Source organism: Emydura macquarii, unplaced genomic scaffold (assembly GCF_026122565.2).
Source record: "Emydura macquarii macquarii isolate MOO-44397 ecotype Brisbane River unplaced genomic scaffold, CSIRO-AGI_Emac_v2 contig_480, whole genome shotgun sequence".
NCBI classification, from domain to species: Eukaryota; Metazoa; Chordata; order Testudines; family Chelidae; genus Emydura; species Emydura macquarii.
Window position 1 is genome coordinate 1,160,385 of NW_027130617.1, and position 19,733 is coordinate 1,180,117.

General features: G+C 40.7%; 1 long non-coding RNA gene across 1 annotated transcript in view; it reads left to right on the top strand.

Annotated features, from left to right (window-relative positions):
• Positions 1–3,248: 3,248 nt before the first annotated feature.
• LOC137146744 (uncharacterized) overlaps positions 3,249–19,733 on the top strand; it is a 140,914-nt gene continuing 124,429 nt past the window's right edge. The window contains exon 1 of the long non-coding RNA XR_010918030.1: positions 3,249–3,339. This is a non-coding gene — a long non-coding RNA (uncharacterized lncRNA). The remainder of the gene's footprint in view (positions 3,340–19,733) is intronic.

Genomic DNA, 19,733 nt, shown 5'->3' on the forward strand with positions numbered 1-19,733 from the left:
GGGTAATGGAATTACATTCAAACATCTCAGGTGCCTATTGTAAACCACTTTGGGAGTGATGTTCTGTCTATTCACAGCAGGATAACTGAGCCCTTGGGTGTTAATTAATATCAAACTAAATAATCACTAACATTAAATACCAATATTATTAAAACGAGGTGTGGATAGGAAACAATATCAAAACAGTATTAAGTTTGAAACATGCACCAGTAAAAGGCAGCAGATTTCTGCATTTAGCCTGCATAGCCGAGCGAAGGTTCACAGAGACCTTAGAGTTAAAAAGCTTAAGAAGTCAGATCACTGGGCTGCCTAGTAGAGTAATCTGCTTCCAACAGTGGCCAAGATCTGTTGCTTGGAAGGAAAGTGAACCCCCCAAATATCCCACCACATGTGCAAAGCTGTGAGGGGGGGGATGGGATATAGTGAGGTGAGTTGCTTTTCTAAAGCTCAGAGGACCCTGAAGCATGAGATTTGACTGGCTTTTTATTTTTTTATTTTCACGGTGTAAAATGGCCATTAAAATTATCCAGCCATAATTTGTAAGTATTCATTTATCCCACTGACCTGATGTATCATGGTTCTTTATTTCAACAATAAAAGTGAGGGGACATCATATTTGTGTTGAATGCAGATAACTTTGAGAGTAAAATGAGTGACATCCTTCTAAATGAGGGACATTTAAGAGGTATGGATGTCCCACAGGTAAAAACCAGCTGGGTTTGATCTGGTACACCAAATCAGAACACTTTGAACTTGGGGGTGGAGGGGTGAGAAGATTTGGAAAGATTAACTCAAATCCATATGAGAATTTTACAGTCCAGGCCCACCTCAACAATCATTATTCTCCAAACTTTGAGACACAAAGGGCCGGAGTTGGATGGAAAATAGAATTTCGTTCTCCTAGAAATTTAGATTTTTCAGAGGGAAAAAAAATCCCAAAATAGGACAAAAATGGGGGAAAAAACTTTTAAAACTTGTGGAAGGAAAATTCTGTTTTGGGAGAACAGAAATGTAATTTCTTGGCTTGCACCCAGATGCCTAACTCCCTACGAAAGTGTTCAGTCACAAAATGTTTGACCACATCTAAGGCCTCATTGCCAAATTCCTGGGACCTTGAGGGCCACACTCAATTTGCATATTAATTAACATTGCAAGCTACATACATTCATTTGAATTGGTTTAAGCGCATTTATATTATTTGTCCACCAGGCTGTGCTGAAACATTTCAAATACATTGGTTTTAAAACAGAATTGACAATTCTGCAGTTTATTGCTTTACTGTATTTATTTAATGTAGTACTCTTCAATATGGTAATACGCATGTGACATTTGTTTATGTAACAGTGTATGTGTGTACCTGTAAGTATGTAAGCATATGCATCAGTGTGTATAGCTGTGATCTATATATAATAGCATTACTTGTTTGTTTGCCCTTGCTGCATCTCTTAGCACCCGTACTATGAGGTCATGGTCCCACCACTCAGTAATGTCTTGCAATGGGATCATTGCGTAGCTGCTCAGGATAGCACCACTATTCATTCACATTCCATGGGTAGTGGACAGTTAACACAATGAATATTGCCGTACAAGGTGACCGATTTTTCTGGCATTTTTCTTCAAAAAGTGAATTTACCTGACACAAGTGAGGTGCTATACTTAAAACAACACAGAGATTGCTTCACTCCCCTTGCAATAATTCGACACCGTCACCATTCCTCAAAACACAACTGTTAATCAACTCTCCCCCAGCCCAAGTAAAATCATTTATTAAGCTCTCCTATCACATATAGACACAGAGGTGATGGGAAAATGTTCAACAAAATTTTCTGTTGGAAAAATACAATTTAATTGAAAATGAAATGCATCACAGGAACATTTCAATTTTGATGACATTTTTGATGGGAGAAAGTAGAAATGAATAATTTCTCATTTCATTTTGATAATGTCAATGTTTTATTTAAAAAGATAAATTTTGTTTTCAGTATCATTTTATTGCATTTCATGTAGACTTTAATCTTATAACATATTTATTTTTATATTCTATATGATAACATTTTACCTTATCAAATGAAACATTTTGACTAGAACAATTAAACATTAAAACAAAACATTTTTGTTTCTGAATCAATTTTGAGAAATTTCCATCTAGTGAAATATTTTATAATTTCAATTTTTTCCATCTGATTTGGAATGAAAAATTTTGAAATGCTGGAATTTCCCATGAAATGAAAATTCTGTTTTCTGACCATCTCTAACACAACCTAATTAATAAGAAATTATGTGCTCTGCTCCTAAGTGAATTATGGGTTCCTAGCATCAATGAATCATCTCAGGTTTCCTCTGTCACAGGCTCCAGTATATGAATTATTTTTTTTTCATCACCCTATAGTCACGGAGTTTTACCTCGTCCTTAAATAATCAATTCTGGTCTCATCTCTATACCTCAATTAGTGAATTTTCAACTTTTCCTCATCTCTCTCTTCCATCCCACAATTAATAAATACTGGCTTCTTTCCTTGTCCCTATCCCAATAAATTAATTGTGGACTCCACCCCTTATTCTTTGTTTTTTCTCCCCCCATAAATTAATAAATTCTGAGCTACATATGGCTTTTGGGGGGTTACCATTTTCATGGACACACAGGGATACCCTCAGCTTTCCATATTCTCTTCTCCATGTTGGAAGTGGGTCTGCTCCCCAGTCAATTGGATAATGTTTCCTCTGTTCTCAAGTGACTGTGCTTTTCCAGCTACTGGCAATAAACTGCCCAGCCATGCACCTGCTTTTTCTACTGCAGATTCTCAGGGTAATTAGTTCTCTTTCTGCCAGCCGGTTAAGAGAGAGAAGGAAAGGGATGTTGGAATGAGCTGAGCTCCCCAAGCCCGGGAGATGGAGAGGAGACAAAATTCTCCCTCATTGATAGGAGAGGAGGAGATTCTTCATTCACATAGACTAACCTGCATTTTAACTCCTATCAACCATCTCTAGCTTATTGGCCTGATGGCAACTCAATGGACTCTGGCATTGTTTACACCACAACTCTATCATGTTGAGTAAATGTGAAGGCACTTCTGTGTGATCGCTAGTTCATCATCTCTAGCTGGCTGTTCTAATGACAAAATAGAGGCCTCTGAGGTCAATAGCTGATTAACTTTATCTACTGGATTGAGGTCAACTGTAAGGCCTCTTGCCTCAGCAGTTAAAGTCCGTGGCACTGATGCCATGTCTCAAGCCTATATGAGGTGCCTAGCTCAACACTCTTTGTGTGGTTACTGACTCAGCAACTCTAGTATGCTGGGATGATGCCTAAGTAGAGTCCCTTACTTAGCTGAGCTGAAGGTAAGGCAAGAACCTTTGCAAAATTACTGTTTTAAAAATTCTAGTTTTCTGACCTGCTGTCAGCATATAGGTCTCTGTAAGGCCTTTGGATCAACACCTATACTTTGTGGGGCTCAAGTTACTGAGAGGTCACTAGCTAAGTATCTTGAGCATGATAGGCTGCTAACTAGGATACTTGGCTCAGTGATGGTCAGTGGTTCAGCATCTCTGCTTTGGTAGTCTACTGTGAAGGCACTGGCCTAAGCGAGGTCACTATCAATTTTAGCTTAGTGGCAGATATCAAGCTCTTGATTGCTGGATGAGTGTCAAGGCTCAGGCTTTTCCCTCCTCACATTGAACCTGCTAGCCTCATGTCAAGGAACAAGACTCGGTGGTGTTATAGCTGGGTCAGTAGCTCTAGATTTCTGGGTTGATGTGAGGACTCAGGCCTTTGTGGGATATTTGGCTCAGCACCTCTAATTTGCACCACTTATTCTGAATAAAAAATTCTGCCAGGTCTCTGCTTCAGAATTTCTAGACCTGACAGCAAGTGTGAGAAATCAAGAAAGGGGGTGGGGGTAATAGGTGCCTATATAAGACAAAGCCCAGAATATTGAGACAGTCCCTATAAAATTGGGACATCTGGTCATCCTAGATAACGAGGCACACAGGTCTCTATGGTTACAGCTTCAGCAGCTGTAGCTTGCTGAGTTGAAGTGCTAATTCTGAGGCCCCCTGTCTCATGGCCTTAAGCTTTCTGGGATGACCCCAAGTCAAAGTTCTTGAGAAGTTAGGATGTTTGGTTGCTATGACAGCCATAGCCTTTGTGAGATCAATAGCTCAGCACTTCTAGCTTGTAGGGTTGATTTTTAAGGTTTCTGGTTTAACATCTCAAGCATGCTGGTCTGATGTCTTGGCTTAGGTCTCTCTCTCGCACTATTTATCAGCTTTATGTGACTGGGCTGAAGTCTTCGTGAGGTTAATGACTTAGTACCAGACTATTTGCCTGGTCTCTTATCAGCGAACAAGGCTGTGTCATATTACTGACTCATTTTTCACTTGCTGATTTGTTAGGTAAAGACCTTTTTGAGTTCACTGATTTATTTACACTTGTTTACTAACTTGACGCTAAGGCATAGTCCTCTGGGTGTGATGAAATGGGGAATTTTCTGTAGTATTTTTTAGTCCTATGTATGCCTCAGTTTCCCCTATCAGTTGCATCACTACCCTGGGGTTGAGGGGATGATTGTTTGTTCTCAGAGCAGATTGAGACCTGTGTGTGCGTGTGTGTGTGTGTGTGTGTGTGAGAGAGAGAGAGAGAGAGAGACACCATCCTATCTGGGTGGAATGAAGTGTTATTAAGGAACTGTTTGAAACCAACCCAGATCAACAAGGGGGCATGAGATACAATGCAAGCTCCAATGACTTATAGATTTCCCTGCCTCTCAGAAAGAAAGCTAAGCAGAAACCCCAAGTTCAGAACAAAGAGCTACAAGGTGTGCAGTGAGGGAATAAAGGGTTGGCTTCTGGAAGGAGTATGGGCTCGCTCTCCTGGGAACTGAGTAAGGAAGGAAGTCGGAGAGAGAGTCTGAAAGTAGGGTTGACTACAGCTTGGCTGATGCTCTTGGCTGATCAGAATGGACTATGCATAACATTCTTTTGTTAGCATAGAGAAATGGACTTCCAGTACTGTTTCAGTTGACTGCTAAACCCTGCTTAGGTTGACAACTAAACCCTAATTAAATGTCACTGTAAATACTGGGTGAGGTGCATTAAGATCTGAAGAGTGTATAAGTCTCTACCAGGAGTCCAGCTCAGTTGGACTCCATGAATAGAGATCTTGGTGTGAAAAATGAGTGCAGAAGCCTCATAGGTTCAGTCTCAGGAGGTGCCTGGCTTACCCTGAAGGAACAGTGAGACCCCTTGTGGGTCTGGCACATCAAATGGGCTTCCTCCAAGACACTGTCCCAAGTTGGGATTGTAGCACTGATCCTGTGAATCTGTGACAGTGAGGTTACCAACTCAGCACCAATGGTTAAAGTACATCAAAACCGCGAGGGAGATCACTAATTCCAGTGGTTATGTATGTTTTATTATGACATACTGAAGCTATGTTATGATGTGGCATTACATTATCTTATCTGATGGGACATGGAAATAAATTTATTAAAAAGGTGTCCTTGTTTGTAAGCAGGCAGACAGACAATCAAATAAAGGTGTATGATTTTTATAGAGATGCAGAATGTGGAACTGTGTAAGGGATATACTCCCTGCCCTGTGACCATCTTCTCTACCCTCCCCACCCACATCTATGGATAATCAGGAAGGGAGAAGGAACTTACAGGAGAAACAGAATTTCCCTGCATTATAGCTAGGGTTCAGAAAACCAGTGGCAGAGCCTCCCTTTTCCCATGGAAAGGGAAGAGGGAGACACCAAATTCTTCCACTTTCCCTCTCTGCCGCCTACAACCAAGGGAGAAACACACATCTTTCTGTAGAAAACAGTCAGCAGTTTACCAGCTTGAGCAATTCTTCTTCCATCAGGTGGTGGTGGTGCTGGTGCTGGTGCTGCTGCTGCCCTACTGACAGGAAAAACTTGGGGACCCACAAACTCCCCAGACAGGGACCAGCCCTGTGACTTGCAATCCAAAATCTCCCACGTAATGAATTTGTATTGCACCAGTCAGTGAAGAAGTAGAAGGAGAGGGAGCTCGTGTGTGTGTGTGTGTACATGCCCATGTATGTGGTGATGTGGTTACTTTTGTTTTTTTGAGAAAAGGGTGAGCTCAGAGATTCCCCATACTACTCCTTTATTCCCCATTTCCACCTAGACAAGGAACCAGAGGTTCTCTTATCCCCCCCCTTGTTCAGCAACACAACTATACATCCTAAGTGTATTTATATTCTGGTTACATATTTAAGTATCTGGGATTTGGAGTCCTCAATACTTTAGGACCAATTGCAATGCAAAGATGAGACTAGTGGAAAGGCATGACCATCTGATTGCTCTTTGATGAAATGAGTTTGGTGGCATCCTCAGTTCAGTTCATAATGGAGAAGTCTATTATAGCAGTGATCTACTAATGAGACAGTGCTATATACGTACAGTTAAGACAAGATGCCAGTAGATGACGCTCAAGTGTACATAGCATAATTGCTTGGTTTTATAAGACCAGTAATACTTGTACAATAAAAATGACTTATTCTGCACAACTCTTTAGATACATTGAGCTCTCAACAGCGTCCATAGCACAATTGCCATTCTTGTTGACAGAGGACTGAATGGGCATATGGACAGAACTGACACTCAGGGTGGTGTCTCCAGGACAAGGTGGTAGTTGTGGGAGGCATTTGGGGATGGGAAGAAAGCTTATAACGGGTACTGCCCCTGTTGTGTATATACACAGAGCTTCCCAGGATTTCCAGTGTAGCACCCCTCATGAGCCATTTCCCTGATAATATTTTTTTGGAAATAAAATGCCCCATGTGTGCATATCCCCGTATAGCTATAGACTTTTCTCTCTTGCCTTGGATTCATTCTACATTGCCATTTTTTTAAAAATTGCCCCTCACATTTCAATGGCTCAACCTCAAGTGTTAACTTGTAGCTAAAAATATAAGTAAATCAAGAGTTATTTAGTTTAATTCCTGGTACTGAATTTTTCTTCCTCACAACTGGCATGTGGAATTAGATGCTTCTTTGCTCAAAAATCAACAAATATAAAAGGGTCCAAAGTAAATAATTGCAGTAAATCAAGTTTGATAAATTAAATAGTTAGAACTTCAAAATCTAAGATAAATAGGAAGAGGGAGGGGGAAATAATATTTTTATAAAGTGTATTCAGGTTTCTTTGGCAAGAGTTTGATCTGCAATAAGCGTCCAGGCGGATACCTTTAGCCTGCAGTCTGACACCTCTTGGCTCAGGGACAAACAGACGGCGCAACCATGTGATGGCAGCTGCTCCAAACAGCCTTCGTTTGTGCAGATGAGGCTCCTGTCAAGTGGTTTGGGGGCAAAGACCACATATGCAGGGCTGTCATAAGGCAGCATGAGCAATACAGCACAGAAGCAAGAACAGGATGTGTCTTCAGTTTAGTGAAATGGGTTAACACAAGAAATGTGTGCAGGTGTTCTGCTGCTGGTCATGTATAAATATATAGCTATGGGAAATGGGTGGGCCAGATTAAACAACAAAGAGGTTACAGCCATTTATATGCATTTAGCAGAATTTTAGCAAAACCTTACATAAAGGTGGAACATATAAACCATCTTCAGTGCAAAACCAGTAGGAGTGTGTAGTGGGAAGGCATCTGTTTCCTATTTCAGCTTTTTAATAGTTGTTTCAAACTTACTGTCCCGCAGTGTAAAGGTGCCTGCATTCTAGAATGATCCATGGAGGGCCAAGCAAACATCCTGAGCATGTGGGGCGGTTGCGAGCATTGCTATAGCTGTGCAGGATCAGATGACTCAGACAATTAAGAAGTGAGGAGGGTAATGCTTGTCAGCAAGGGAGAACTAAATATTTCTGTTGGGATGAGGTCACTGAGGACACGATCTCATCCAAGTATCATCCAAAAGTTCCAGAGAGTGTGAGTGGAAGGGAGAGCTGGGTGCAAGCTGCATCATCCCCTTTCCCCCACTTTCAATGGGTGGTGGAAGGCACCCCCATGGGGATTTTACTGAGGAAGATAATGTTGGTGTCATCATTCTTTTTGATGAATTCTCTCCATTGCATGTAGCTAACAGCTCAAGGGTGGGTTCTCCTGACCGTACAATATCTGAAGGAGCCATGCCATCTGGGGCACAGAGGGCTAAGAAGCTACCCTCCTATGCTTATAACACACACCTGTATAGATTTCCCTCTGGCTCCTGCTGTACCTGCAATGGTGTCTTGAAGCTAAACATATTCATGTTCCATTAAGGTGGGGAACTACCTCTTTCAGTGGGATAATGTGTATGCAAGCCCCAAAGTTAACACTGATGGAGTTTGTGGCCTTACTCTGATTTTTCCTTGTATAGGGTTTTCATACATGGGGCATGTTTTAAACCTGAGGAATTAGGTTCCCTAACCCAACTGCCTGTGTAGCGTTTCTTAAAAATTTCTAGTGAGGCCAGTTCTATCAATCCTTTCTAAGGAGTCAGGCCCTGTCCTGTGTCATTGAAGTCAATAGGAGCCTTTCCATTGACTGGCCGGTGAAGTAGATTGAGCCCTAACACACCATAATCCATGAAGTACCTTCAATCACTCTTTAGACGTAGAATACTACAAACATTTATGCTGGCAAATGACATTTCCATCCAGAAAGGAACTCTTGTAACAGTCTTCTCCACCCTCTGCATGTGCACCCCCGAGATTAACATTGTAAAGAGAACACACCAGTAGAGGATTTGCACTTGACTCACTGCAGCGTAATAAGATAATTTAATACTTTAACCCTACTTCTATTTAACTATAACTGTTGCACACTGTAATACGATATAAGGTAGGTTTGTGTGTAATTTAATGCAGAATGGTTCAGTTGGTCTAAAACCAAAACAAACAGGCCTCATTAAATCTTACTTGAGTGTGCTCATCTTTATTATATTGCTCAGCATTTGAGAAGTTGCCTAATAGCAAACTATCCTGCTAACACACAGTTTAGTTGCAAGATTTCTGACATTATAGCTAGCATGGGGAAACTATAAGCAGTTATTTCTGCGTATCTCAGCTAGCAGGGAAAGGGTTACAGTAGCACATGGGACACTCCCACAGAGCTGGGTGTTGTGCTGCTCAGGAGTCTTGTATCCACCTGTCCTCCAAAATCCTGCCTCTCTTCACAAAGCAGAACTACACCAGTTCCTCTGTAAGAGGGACCAAAAAAGGAAGGGGTAGGAATTGCCCCTAGAAGTGGTTTCAAGTGTATTGAAATCAAATCCAGTCAACCAGAAATGACCATATGATGGATTGATGTTTAATGTCTACTGCCTCTTTGCTGGCGTTGCTCTTGGCCAATGAAGTGTGTTCCCTCCTACTACATTCAGCGCTTGTGGCAGTTTCAGTGTTAAGCACAAGGGAAAGTAATTAAATGTGCCATTTTGGTGGTCTCAGTTACACTCACAAAACCATTGCGCATTTCAGCACACTTGGCACTCTCTCCTCGGGAGAGGTCCAGTTCTGGGACAGCAGCCATGTATTGCTGCTACTCATGACTGAAGTGCATTGATGGAGATGTGTGTGGGAGTTTACACAGGGCCTGCCTTCACTGTGCCTTGTTCCCGCCAGGATTAATATCTCAATTTTATGAGTGCTGAAATTTTACCAACATTTACTCCCAAATTAAAAAACTAACAAAATTATATTACTAAAGCAAACAGACACTGTTTCTTCTGTGTAAATAAAACCAAGTCACATTTAACTTTTGTTGCCTCGAATCCTAGGAACTTGGTACTAGCTGCCAAGGCATTCACTGGCTCCTAGGCTTAGCTGAAGTTAACCCTTGATGAGAAAAGTCATGGATTAGGGCTTCCAAGAGGTAGGGGTGTATGTGTGCTGTATTTTCAAAACTCCATTAGAAAAAGGGTAAAGTTTCCAAAAGCACCATGATGAGTTAGAAGCCTAAGTCCCAATGCGTGCATGTGCAGGATGTCCTTCTGAGGATCTGGTTGCCTTCATGACTAGTTCTACAGCTAGGAACTGTGGCCAACCCCTGTCATTCTCTCCTTTCAGTCCTCATGGAGGTGGAAGCTTCTCTGCACTTGAGGGTTGACTAGCCTTGAGGTTATTGCACTGCCTAAGTGGCTCACTCCCACCTTTGAACATATGCAACTTTCTGGACTGGCCACTTTTTTTCTCTTTCTGTCTACCTCAGCCTTAAATCTCTGGTGTGAGATGTGCAAGATGGGAAGAAGGCCATGGTATTGAACATGGTTGGCAGCAGGACACATGAGTGGGAGAGAGGGATTGCTCTATCCCTGTGTGCATATAAAATATATAACTAAAACTCATGGAACTAGCCAGAAGTGTATCTAACGTCACCCAACATTTTGTTTGGTATGGCCAACCCCTTCCCATATCTTCTGTAGTGTATGTTTAAGCTCTGATCCTGCAGTGAGGGCTGCACAAGTAAACCTCAGCACCTGTGTGGAGCTTGATGCAGGATCAGGGCCTTACACTGTAAACTCTTCATGACGGGGAGTGTCTCTTACTCTCTGTTCAGTGCCTAGCACATGTTGGGCACTGCTGTAATAAAAATTCATGATTGTCCTGCTAATATATGTCATGATTTTATGAAGCATCTGTGGGTGGGGGGTTTTTAGCCAGTACAGATTTAGGGTGATGTGAATAGTGGGTTTTAACCAATACTATACACAGCAATGTTAGACCCATTTGGGGAACCAGTGAAAGTGGGAGGGACTGGGGTTTGTTCTAAGTTATGCTACTTGATAAGAGGTCACAAGGAGGCGCTGTCATTGTCAGGATCACTAGAGTGCATTGTATTATAGCCCTTTCCAGATCCAGTGCACAAGGGAGGGCACATTACTCTGAGCGTATGGGAGAGAGGTAGGTCAGGAGCAGTTGTTATAAGGGCTGGCTACGCCAGTACTTTGCCAGCTGAAGATTCCCCTACAACAGGAAAAAACTGAGGTGCTACCTGTTTAAGGCAGCTTTAAGCCACTGGTACAAAGGGGATTTAGGAGGGATTGAGGGTCTGTTCTAGAACTTGCACGTAAAATGGTGACGCAATAGTCTAATCTCTCCCTAGCTAGCAGTATAGTGACCCAGCGTGCCAGTAAACCCAACAATTTTATAGTTGAAACTCTATTTGTGTGTTCTTTAAACGAATGCCATAATAATGAAAACAAACCCCCAAGCCATGCTTCCAGGTTGACATGTGTTATGCTGGGAATTGGGTGAACCCACATTTACAGACAAGACTCCAAAGTTAATTTTCTGAGATAAATAAACACCAAAGGCTCTATGACAATTATGGGTTGCAAGAGAATGAACTTTGTAGTATGTTTGACTGCATGTATACTGGCCTTGCAGTAGTGAAGAATGTCATTCAGGTTGTTGTCAGAATTTTTGTTTTACAGGGGCTGTACCTCAGTGTCTCACCAGCACCATTGTGACGTAATCAGCCACTCCCTTCCTCCACTTCATTTGCATACGGGGGGGAGGGGAGGGCAGGAGTCACTAGTGCCCTGGTTGTCATGGCAATAGCTGCCTTTGATAACTGATTTACCGCAGCTGATATTACAAAGAAGGGGCACAGGGGCTGTTGTAATGAAAGCAGACTGGGTGAGGAGAAGCTGCTTGGTTCATTTGTGTTTCTATGGGGGTAACTTACCCTTTAAAAGTGAGTGTAATTATTGCTTTTCTCAGAAACGGTTACATGAAAATAAGACACAATTCCAGTTCCTTTTCCTGTATATTGTTTATAGGCCTTGCAAAGTGGGAACTGTGGCCTTTGGAATATTTACCTTATAAAAAAGGTGGGAAATTATAGCTACATGTCCTGACTCAGTTTTCTGTTACACGACTAGAAAAGTGTAATTTAGAAGCTGCATTGTTCAATCAACTTTTTTTTAAAAGAATGTAATTACTTTCACTATATTGGTCAAGGTGGCACTGAGTGGTGAAATATGGAGCTTCACAAAGATAGTAATGGCAATAATAAGCAGTTAAGCTAAGAAATGTTTGTGCTTTATTTAAATGGGACATAAGATTTCAAGGGAAGTACTAACAACAAAAACTTTTGCCTAACTTTGCTATCATCCAAAAAACTAAACCATAAAAAGTTAAGGATTAAAAGGTTGCAAAATCAAGTATTCTCAGGTTAGGAAATGCCAGAATGAACATCACCCATGCAACCTTCATTCTGGCCTCTTGTGTGTATGCATTATGATACCATCTCTAATTACATGATCAGATACTATGTTTTCCACAAGACCCCTGCCTCCTTCTGTGTACAGGACAGATCTGCTCTGGGGATTAACTGAAGTTGTGTAGTGGAGTCATTCTGTCAGACCTCTGCCTCATTTGTTGCGGAAGTTACAAGATCTGTAGTGAATGAGGCAGGGGACTTGAGGAAGAGAAGGGATGGACTCATGGTTAGGGCAGTTGAATAACACCCTGATAATAAGGATTCTCTCTCTGCCTTTGCCATCCAGTTCTGTGATGCTGGGCAAGTCTCTACATGGAACTATTCACAGGTAGTTACTTCTGCATGTAATTAAAGGCTGTATCATAATACATATGAGAAGGGGGTCCAAATAAAGTTGTACTGGCAACATTCATTCTGGCATTTCCTCACTTAAGTGCTTGACTTTACTACCTTTTACTCAACAGGATTGTACAATAGCATCCGGTTATGTAGTCACAAACACAGCAGCTTCTTCTGGCAGGATGCAATGCTTTAAGGGGCCCTTGTCTTCACTACCTCCTGCAGGCCATCTGACTCTCACTAGATCTGTGACTCGGCTCTCCAGGAAATCACACAGTTAAGTCCTCTTCCAGGGTAACAAAAAGAGGCAACTTGAAAGTTCACAAAGCATACCAACACAAGAGAACTTTCAGCCAGGGCAGCACTGGGGTGGTGGCTTGCAGAGGCTATAGCCACCCCAAAATTTACCTTAGTTGCCCAGCCCAGCAACTGGTGCTCTATGGCAGCCCAGCAACTGGTGCCGCAGCCTCCCCTTCTTTGGGAAGCAGAACCATGGCTGGCAGGGCACTGGGGAAGCTGGCCTAATGCTAGAGGTGGTCATGCCGAGATGGGTCTCTTTTGAGCTGGGGTGGGGGACAGGGAGCCTGTCTCTGCTGCTGCCTCTGGCTCAGGAGTGGGAGCTGCAGCTGTACTGAACAAGCATTCAGGCTCCCGAGTGCTCGGTTTAAAGAGACAGCATGTTGACACACTCACTCAAGCGCACACACAGTCTCCCTCAAACTCCACCCGTCCCCCGCCCCCCAAACTCACTCATTCTCCCACACATACAGTCTCTCGCTCATACTTGTTGTTACTTTTGTCCAAATGCGCACACATTCTCTGTAATTTTATGCTTTCAAAGTCATTAAGGATTACAGTACTGTTACTTTTTTGACTGGTCTGTGCATTTCATAATTTTGTTTCTGTTATGCTTAAATGTAATTCTTTAAGTAGTGAATTCTAAAATGGTTCATCTATCCCTGTCTGGAGAAATTATTATTACATTTTATTACTACATTCTGCTTTGTCATTCATTATTTAAAGTGGTACTATCAAATAATAGTATCTCTCTAGAATGTAAATTTAGATTATACTCACTTTAGCTGTGCTAGTTTCAAAATTAAGAAAATAAAATAAGAGAACTAAACAACTTTAGACAGTGCAGATGAAAGTCACTTATTTTCAAATTGTATCTTTAATTATACCTGTAAAATAATGTAAAATGTGAACAAAAATGCAGTTCCAAGTCTGTTACTAATAGTAATGATGGAGTCAAATGTTAGTGAGTCACATACGTGATTGTTCACCAGTCAAATGCCAAAATAATTAGAAAAATTCCCATTATTAAAAAAAGAGGAAAAAAAATAATCACATTTGTTAAGGTTGAGTAAATACATTTTTAGTGGAGTGAAAAAAAATTGACTAAAATAGAGTAGATAATGGCAGTAATACAGTGTGTCTGTTAGTGAAAACAAGTGGATTTTATTTATCTTTACTAAAGATAGTGTGCAAAGTATCAAACTTGTGTTTGATATCTGTGTTAAGGCTCCAGAATTGATACCTCAAGACTTCGGATTGGGAATAGTTTGCTGGAGTGTCATAGGCCAAACATCCATCCCCCTTCCAACTCTCTGCCTCCTCCAGCTGCTGCTAAGGATGGAGGACAGAGCAGAAGGTATCTGGGTAATGCCTCCTACATCACCTGTGCACAGTTGTCCCTCTGTTGCGCTGTGGCCCCCTGTACCAGATTGATTGCAGTGTGAGTTGTTGTATTATGGCTATGAGTCTTCAAATTTGCCAAGTATCATACTATGCAAAGGGCTAATTTTTAAATATAATCCAGTACATTCTCCAATTTAAAGTAATTAGCTATTAGTATTACTTAAACAGTAACTTTTTTCCAGAAGTCTGCATTTGTTTGTTGTTAGTAGTAGTAGTATTTTGTTTTATTTATTCACAGAAAATCAATAGGAAAAAACTGTTGCACCAGTGAGCCTGCCCTACATGAAGTTTAAAACCAATCTGTCTGTATATATTCTCCTTTTGAGGATAACCTAGATAAAACACACATTTAAGTGTATATTGTTAGAAAAAACGTGTACCCCCAAGATGTATAATGCAGACCGCACCCCCAATTTTCTGTCTAGCCCACCTCAGCCCCCCCATTGGGGAGAGTCTGGAGCTGCCCCTGATTTTCAGACCCACTCTTGAGCTATTTTTTAGCCCACCATGAGTGTCATTCTTCAGCTGGGGTCAATATTCCTTTCACTAAGCTTGCATGTACCTTTCTCAGGGCTGGTAAGGAAACCCAGGCCCAACATCTAATCTGAGATGCAGCCCAGGGACCTTGTATTAAGCAACTGGGTCTGCTTCATCAGGTGTGCTGCTGTTTCCATGGGTTGCTTCCTTACAGCTTGTGCTTAACATAGCCTCCCTTTATTTCTCAGGCATCTGGTTCCTCCCACATGCTCCTTTCTCTGCTGAGCTAACCATTTTTCCATCCCTCTTGAGCTGACCTGCTCTCTGTGGGATTCTCTCTACAGAAGAAGTTTGTTCCCTCAGCTTCCTTCTAAGGCCAAGCTGCCTAATGATTCTTACCTAGCTCTGCCCCCAGACTAGGATGCAATCAATCAAAGGTCCACTAATTGGCTCTTAACCCTTTGTCTAAGAGATTATGGGAGTAGCTCCATTACAAATATCCTTTTCCCCCAAGTTTGTTCTTGTGAAAGTCAAGTGACAGAGTTGTCACGCTGCTAGCGCAAAGAAAATGACATTTTAATAAAAAGTAGGAGCAATCACATAGGTCCAAATTATGTTTTCAGTTACACAAGTGTAAATCTGGAATGACTGACTTCATTGAAGTTATTCCAGATTCATACCAATGAAACTGACTGAGAGCAGCATTTGGCCCTTATTGAACATCAGCAAACTTGTTTAGATTAAGGGATAAATGTATCCATCAGCATGGGTTTATAACTCCCATTAGTAGAGTTTATTAATATTGAGGAGATAATATATCACTATTAACCAACAACTTTGTTCTTTGCCCTTTGTTGTAGTTAGAGACACACATCTCATATATCTGATACAAAAGAATGCCTATATGCAGCATTTGCCTATATGCACATTAAACATATCACTATGAATACTTTAATGTATATTGTGTTCCATGTATTCTACTTCCATACATATGGGATGGTTTATGCTGTTTATAACAAAGTACTTTACACATGAGCAATTTTTACAATGCTTAATAAAGTTTTGTCTCCTAGAAATTGGAATTTGGAATTCCTAAGTAGGGCATTCTTTGCAATAATTTTCCATCATCTGTTCCAACATTCTTCTTCTCTTTTGAAAATCATGCCTGATTAAAAGTTTAATGCAACAGCTGTTTGTGATCATATGATTGATATGTTTTTAGGCAGATGCTGAGTATTAAAAGCAGAACCCTTTTGAATTCTTTTCAGTGCTTGAAAACTTTAAATTGAATTTAAAAAAAAAAAAAAAAGATTTGTTGTGCCTAGAAGTTGTCCTACAATTTATGTTTTTAATAGTTAACCTTCGGAGCAACTTGATTTCTTTCTGTGTTAGTTAGTGGAAGGCACTGATCCTCCTCAAACATCTCACTTTTGTAATGTTTCCCAATCATAAGAGTATAACTGACGGCAGATTCAGACCTGCTGTTAGCAGGTGCAACTCCACTGACTTCATAGATCCCAAAGTTCTTTAAAACTTTTATCAGCTCATTGTACAAACAAATCACTTTGTTTATAAGTTGGTTTGAGAGTGAAACGTAGCAGCAGTGCACAACAGTTAAGATCAACAAATGAAGAGTGATATAACCAACCGAAACTGCAGCGGGGAATGCAGGTAGGCACAATGCATTTAGACTATTTGGAACTTAGAAAGGGCAATGGTTTGACACCTGCTCTTACAAAAGGTACCATGAGGGCTTTAATGAGTAGGAGCACTGAAAATGTCTGTTTTACATATCTGCTGAAAGACTGGAAAGCAAACAAGTGCAGAGAGACACTCACAACCTTTAATTAAGCTTCTTATACATATGTATCTAGACCAACTTTTCCAAAAAGGTTGCATAGGCAACTAACTTGGTTTTTTGTCCACTCCAGAAATTTTCAGAAACAATCTGTTTGAGCATGGGTGCTCTAGAGGCTAAACAAATCATATAGATGTGAGCAAAGACTGAAGCACTAAAGCTGGATTTTTTTCAGGTCCCAAAGGATGTTCACATGCCTAGCCAGATGCTGCTACTTCAGTCATGTCAAGGCACAACCAACTCAGTATGTGCAGTTAACACTTTAACACACTCATTTATCAGATGGTCATTTTCCTGAGCCAGATGATATATGCCTGGGGAACACACCCTTAAATTGATTAATGCCTCTTAAACATGTGTTCCATTCTGAGGGTTTCTATTTGGCTAATGCCTGTCATGGTGAGTAGGGCTAGGCAGTCAATGGTTGCCCTGTCCTGACCTAACAGGGTATGGTCAATGTAATGTTTAACAAATGTTCAGGCACTCCGTTCTTTAAGAGAAGACATAATGCTCATATTAACTGCATGTAAAAACTCAGCCCTGCCTGAATCTGCTCAGGCTCCTGGAAACATCTAATTCACAGAGACTGCTCAGAAACTCATCAAGTGACTTAGTACCATTGCTTCCATGCTAACATCATCTCATTCCATAGCCACTCCCACATTTGTAATTTGTTGCCTGTCCTTACAATACTGATTTTTCTTTCCTTTATTGTTTCTCTAGCAAGAGATGGGGAAAGCTGCTGTAATGTATCAAATCAGAGGACAGACTAAGAGTTTTAGTAGTATAGTGCTGCTACACACGTGCAGTAGCAACCTACTTAGAGTATCTGTAGCTGGGGAGGGAAGATGACAATGTTTTGAAAAGTCGGGTTAGGTGTGTATTTTACTATGTATTGCTTTGGTTTAATTGTAGTTGGGGAATTTACATAAATTGTTATTTTAAACAAATCCCACATCTCTAGCTCAGTACCTCAGGACTCTTTCACCAAACCTCCCCACGCTCTACAGAGATGGTACCACAGGGATATTAGAAAAATAGTAACCAAACATACTTGTTTTGACTTCAGTATAACAGTTTAATGTTTTTATTTTGTTTTACTTATACTTGCTAAGGATGGTTATGATGGCATTTACAAGCCCTTTGGGAGAACTCTCTTGGGCCCTAAATTTATTCCCTAGGGGGAAAAGAAGTAGCTGTAGAAAAGGTCCTGAACACTGACAATAGTCATGAAACTATAGCTGCTCTCCTCACTTCCAAACTTGTTTGGGCTGAAGGAAGACAGCTGTGTTTCTGACCCAGTTAGTTGGAACACGTGGGTCTCATTAGCCTCATCAGAAGATATATAAGGTTGGACTTTGTTCAAGAAAAAAAGTAATTCAGACAAAGTGGGGGGGACATATAAAAATCTCCTGGGTGCAGGTAGGTATGGACTTAAGCTATCTGTTGAAATTAGTTTATTGTTTTAGGAGATTTTGTTGTATATGTGCTAATACAAGGAAAATGTCTGGCTAGTTTCTTGAAGCAATCTTTGCCTGGTCATTTAAAAACACTGACTAGTGTCTTGAGGAAATCATTGCTCTGAGTCATCTAAAAAGACAAAAATAAACATGAACCTTAGTTAGGATTTTCTCTTTTATAAAAAATCAGGTTGTATGATTTGCTTGTTTCATTGGTCCTAGTTTCTAGATCTTCCATGGTCTCCCTTTAAATTGTCAAGGCTCAATTCTGCATTATGTGAATAATAATAATAATTCACACTAGTGTAATCGGGAACTTTTAAGAGACTGTTCCCATGTCATTGTACTAGGTCTATCTCCTCTGTGTATATGGTGGGGGGGGGGGGGTGAGAGAGAGAATGGGTGCTATTCTTATTGAGGCTAAAAGCTTTGCTCAAGGAGAAGTCCTGCAATATTAGCAGTATATCTGAAATAGACTGTATGGTTTTAACAGATGATTCATTTTGGGGTGGAAAAATGGATTCGTCAGTGGGAGAGCTCTCTTTCTAAAGGAGAAGCAGAGACAATGCTGATACTTTGAGAATGAATCAGTTCAGTTATATAAGTAATTTCTTCCTATTAATGGCACAAATGTCTTGATAAACTCTTCCCTAGTGGGCTAAGGATACCTAATGGTTTTGCAAAATTCTTACCATCTGATTCCCTATCACCTAGGAGTTTAGAAACAGTGGGTCTCCTTTCACAGAAATATCAATGCTGTTCCTTAAATCAATCATCAGCAGCCACTTTTAACACAACCAGCGTAATTCCATCTCTTCCCCTCTCCTCCCCAACTGAAAGTACACCTATGTTTTGACTCATCTTTTGCCTCAAATATTAAAGGTGAGGGTTTAAGAATTAGGATTTAGCCATGTGCTAGTTTAGTCCTCTAGCCCATCACTATTTCATTTTTCACTGTTTTCCCAGCAAATGTAGTAGCTAGTGATAGGCATTTGAGAACAAAATATGTTTGTATAACTAACTGACCATAGTGGAAACTCTATGCATGAAGCATCAGATGCTGGAGAAGAACCTTGATCCTTGGTCTCTTTGCCTGTTGCAGCTATGTGCACTGTCTGCCAACAAATTCTAGGTGCATTTCACAAGAGCAAATAGTACTGAGTGAGGTATTTTAAAATCTCTTGTTTTAGGATGCATCAAACCCAAACAGCTCTTTAGTATCTGTGTTTGTACTGAGAGGTATGATGGTTTATTTGTGTTTTTGGTTTGTTTTTTTTAACTGGGAGCTTGATGTGTATTTCAGCTGGTGATAAGCTACTAGGTATGGTCAATCTGAAACTCTTCAGCATCATGGGTTTGAGAAGTCTAAATTGAATGCAGTAATAACTGGGTTTGCTTTCTACTTGGGAGATGCTAGACAAAGGAATAGACAGCAGCACAGTAGAAAAAGTAAACAAGACTGAAAAAAGGAGGGCACAGAATCTAATGGAAAATATATTTATGTAACTTTGGTATCCACATGCGGCAGTCTAGCTTTGGAGACTGGGAAGGGATGGTGTCTCTCATATCTAATGTACAACACAGGCTTCATTTTAACTAGAAAACCACGTTTTAAATACTACTGTGCATTTGCTTGCAAAATATTTATAGGTACATCAATATTCTTTCAGTCTGCCTTAAGGTTGAAGTGCCTATGTCAGATAAGAAGGGATACT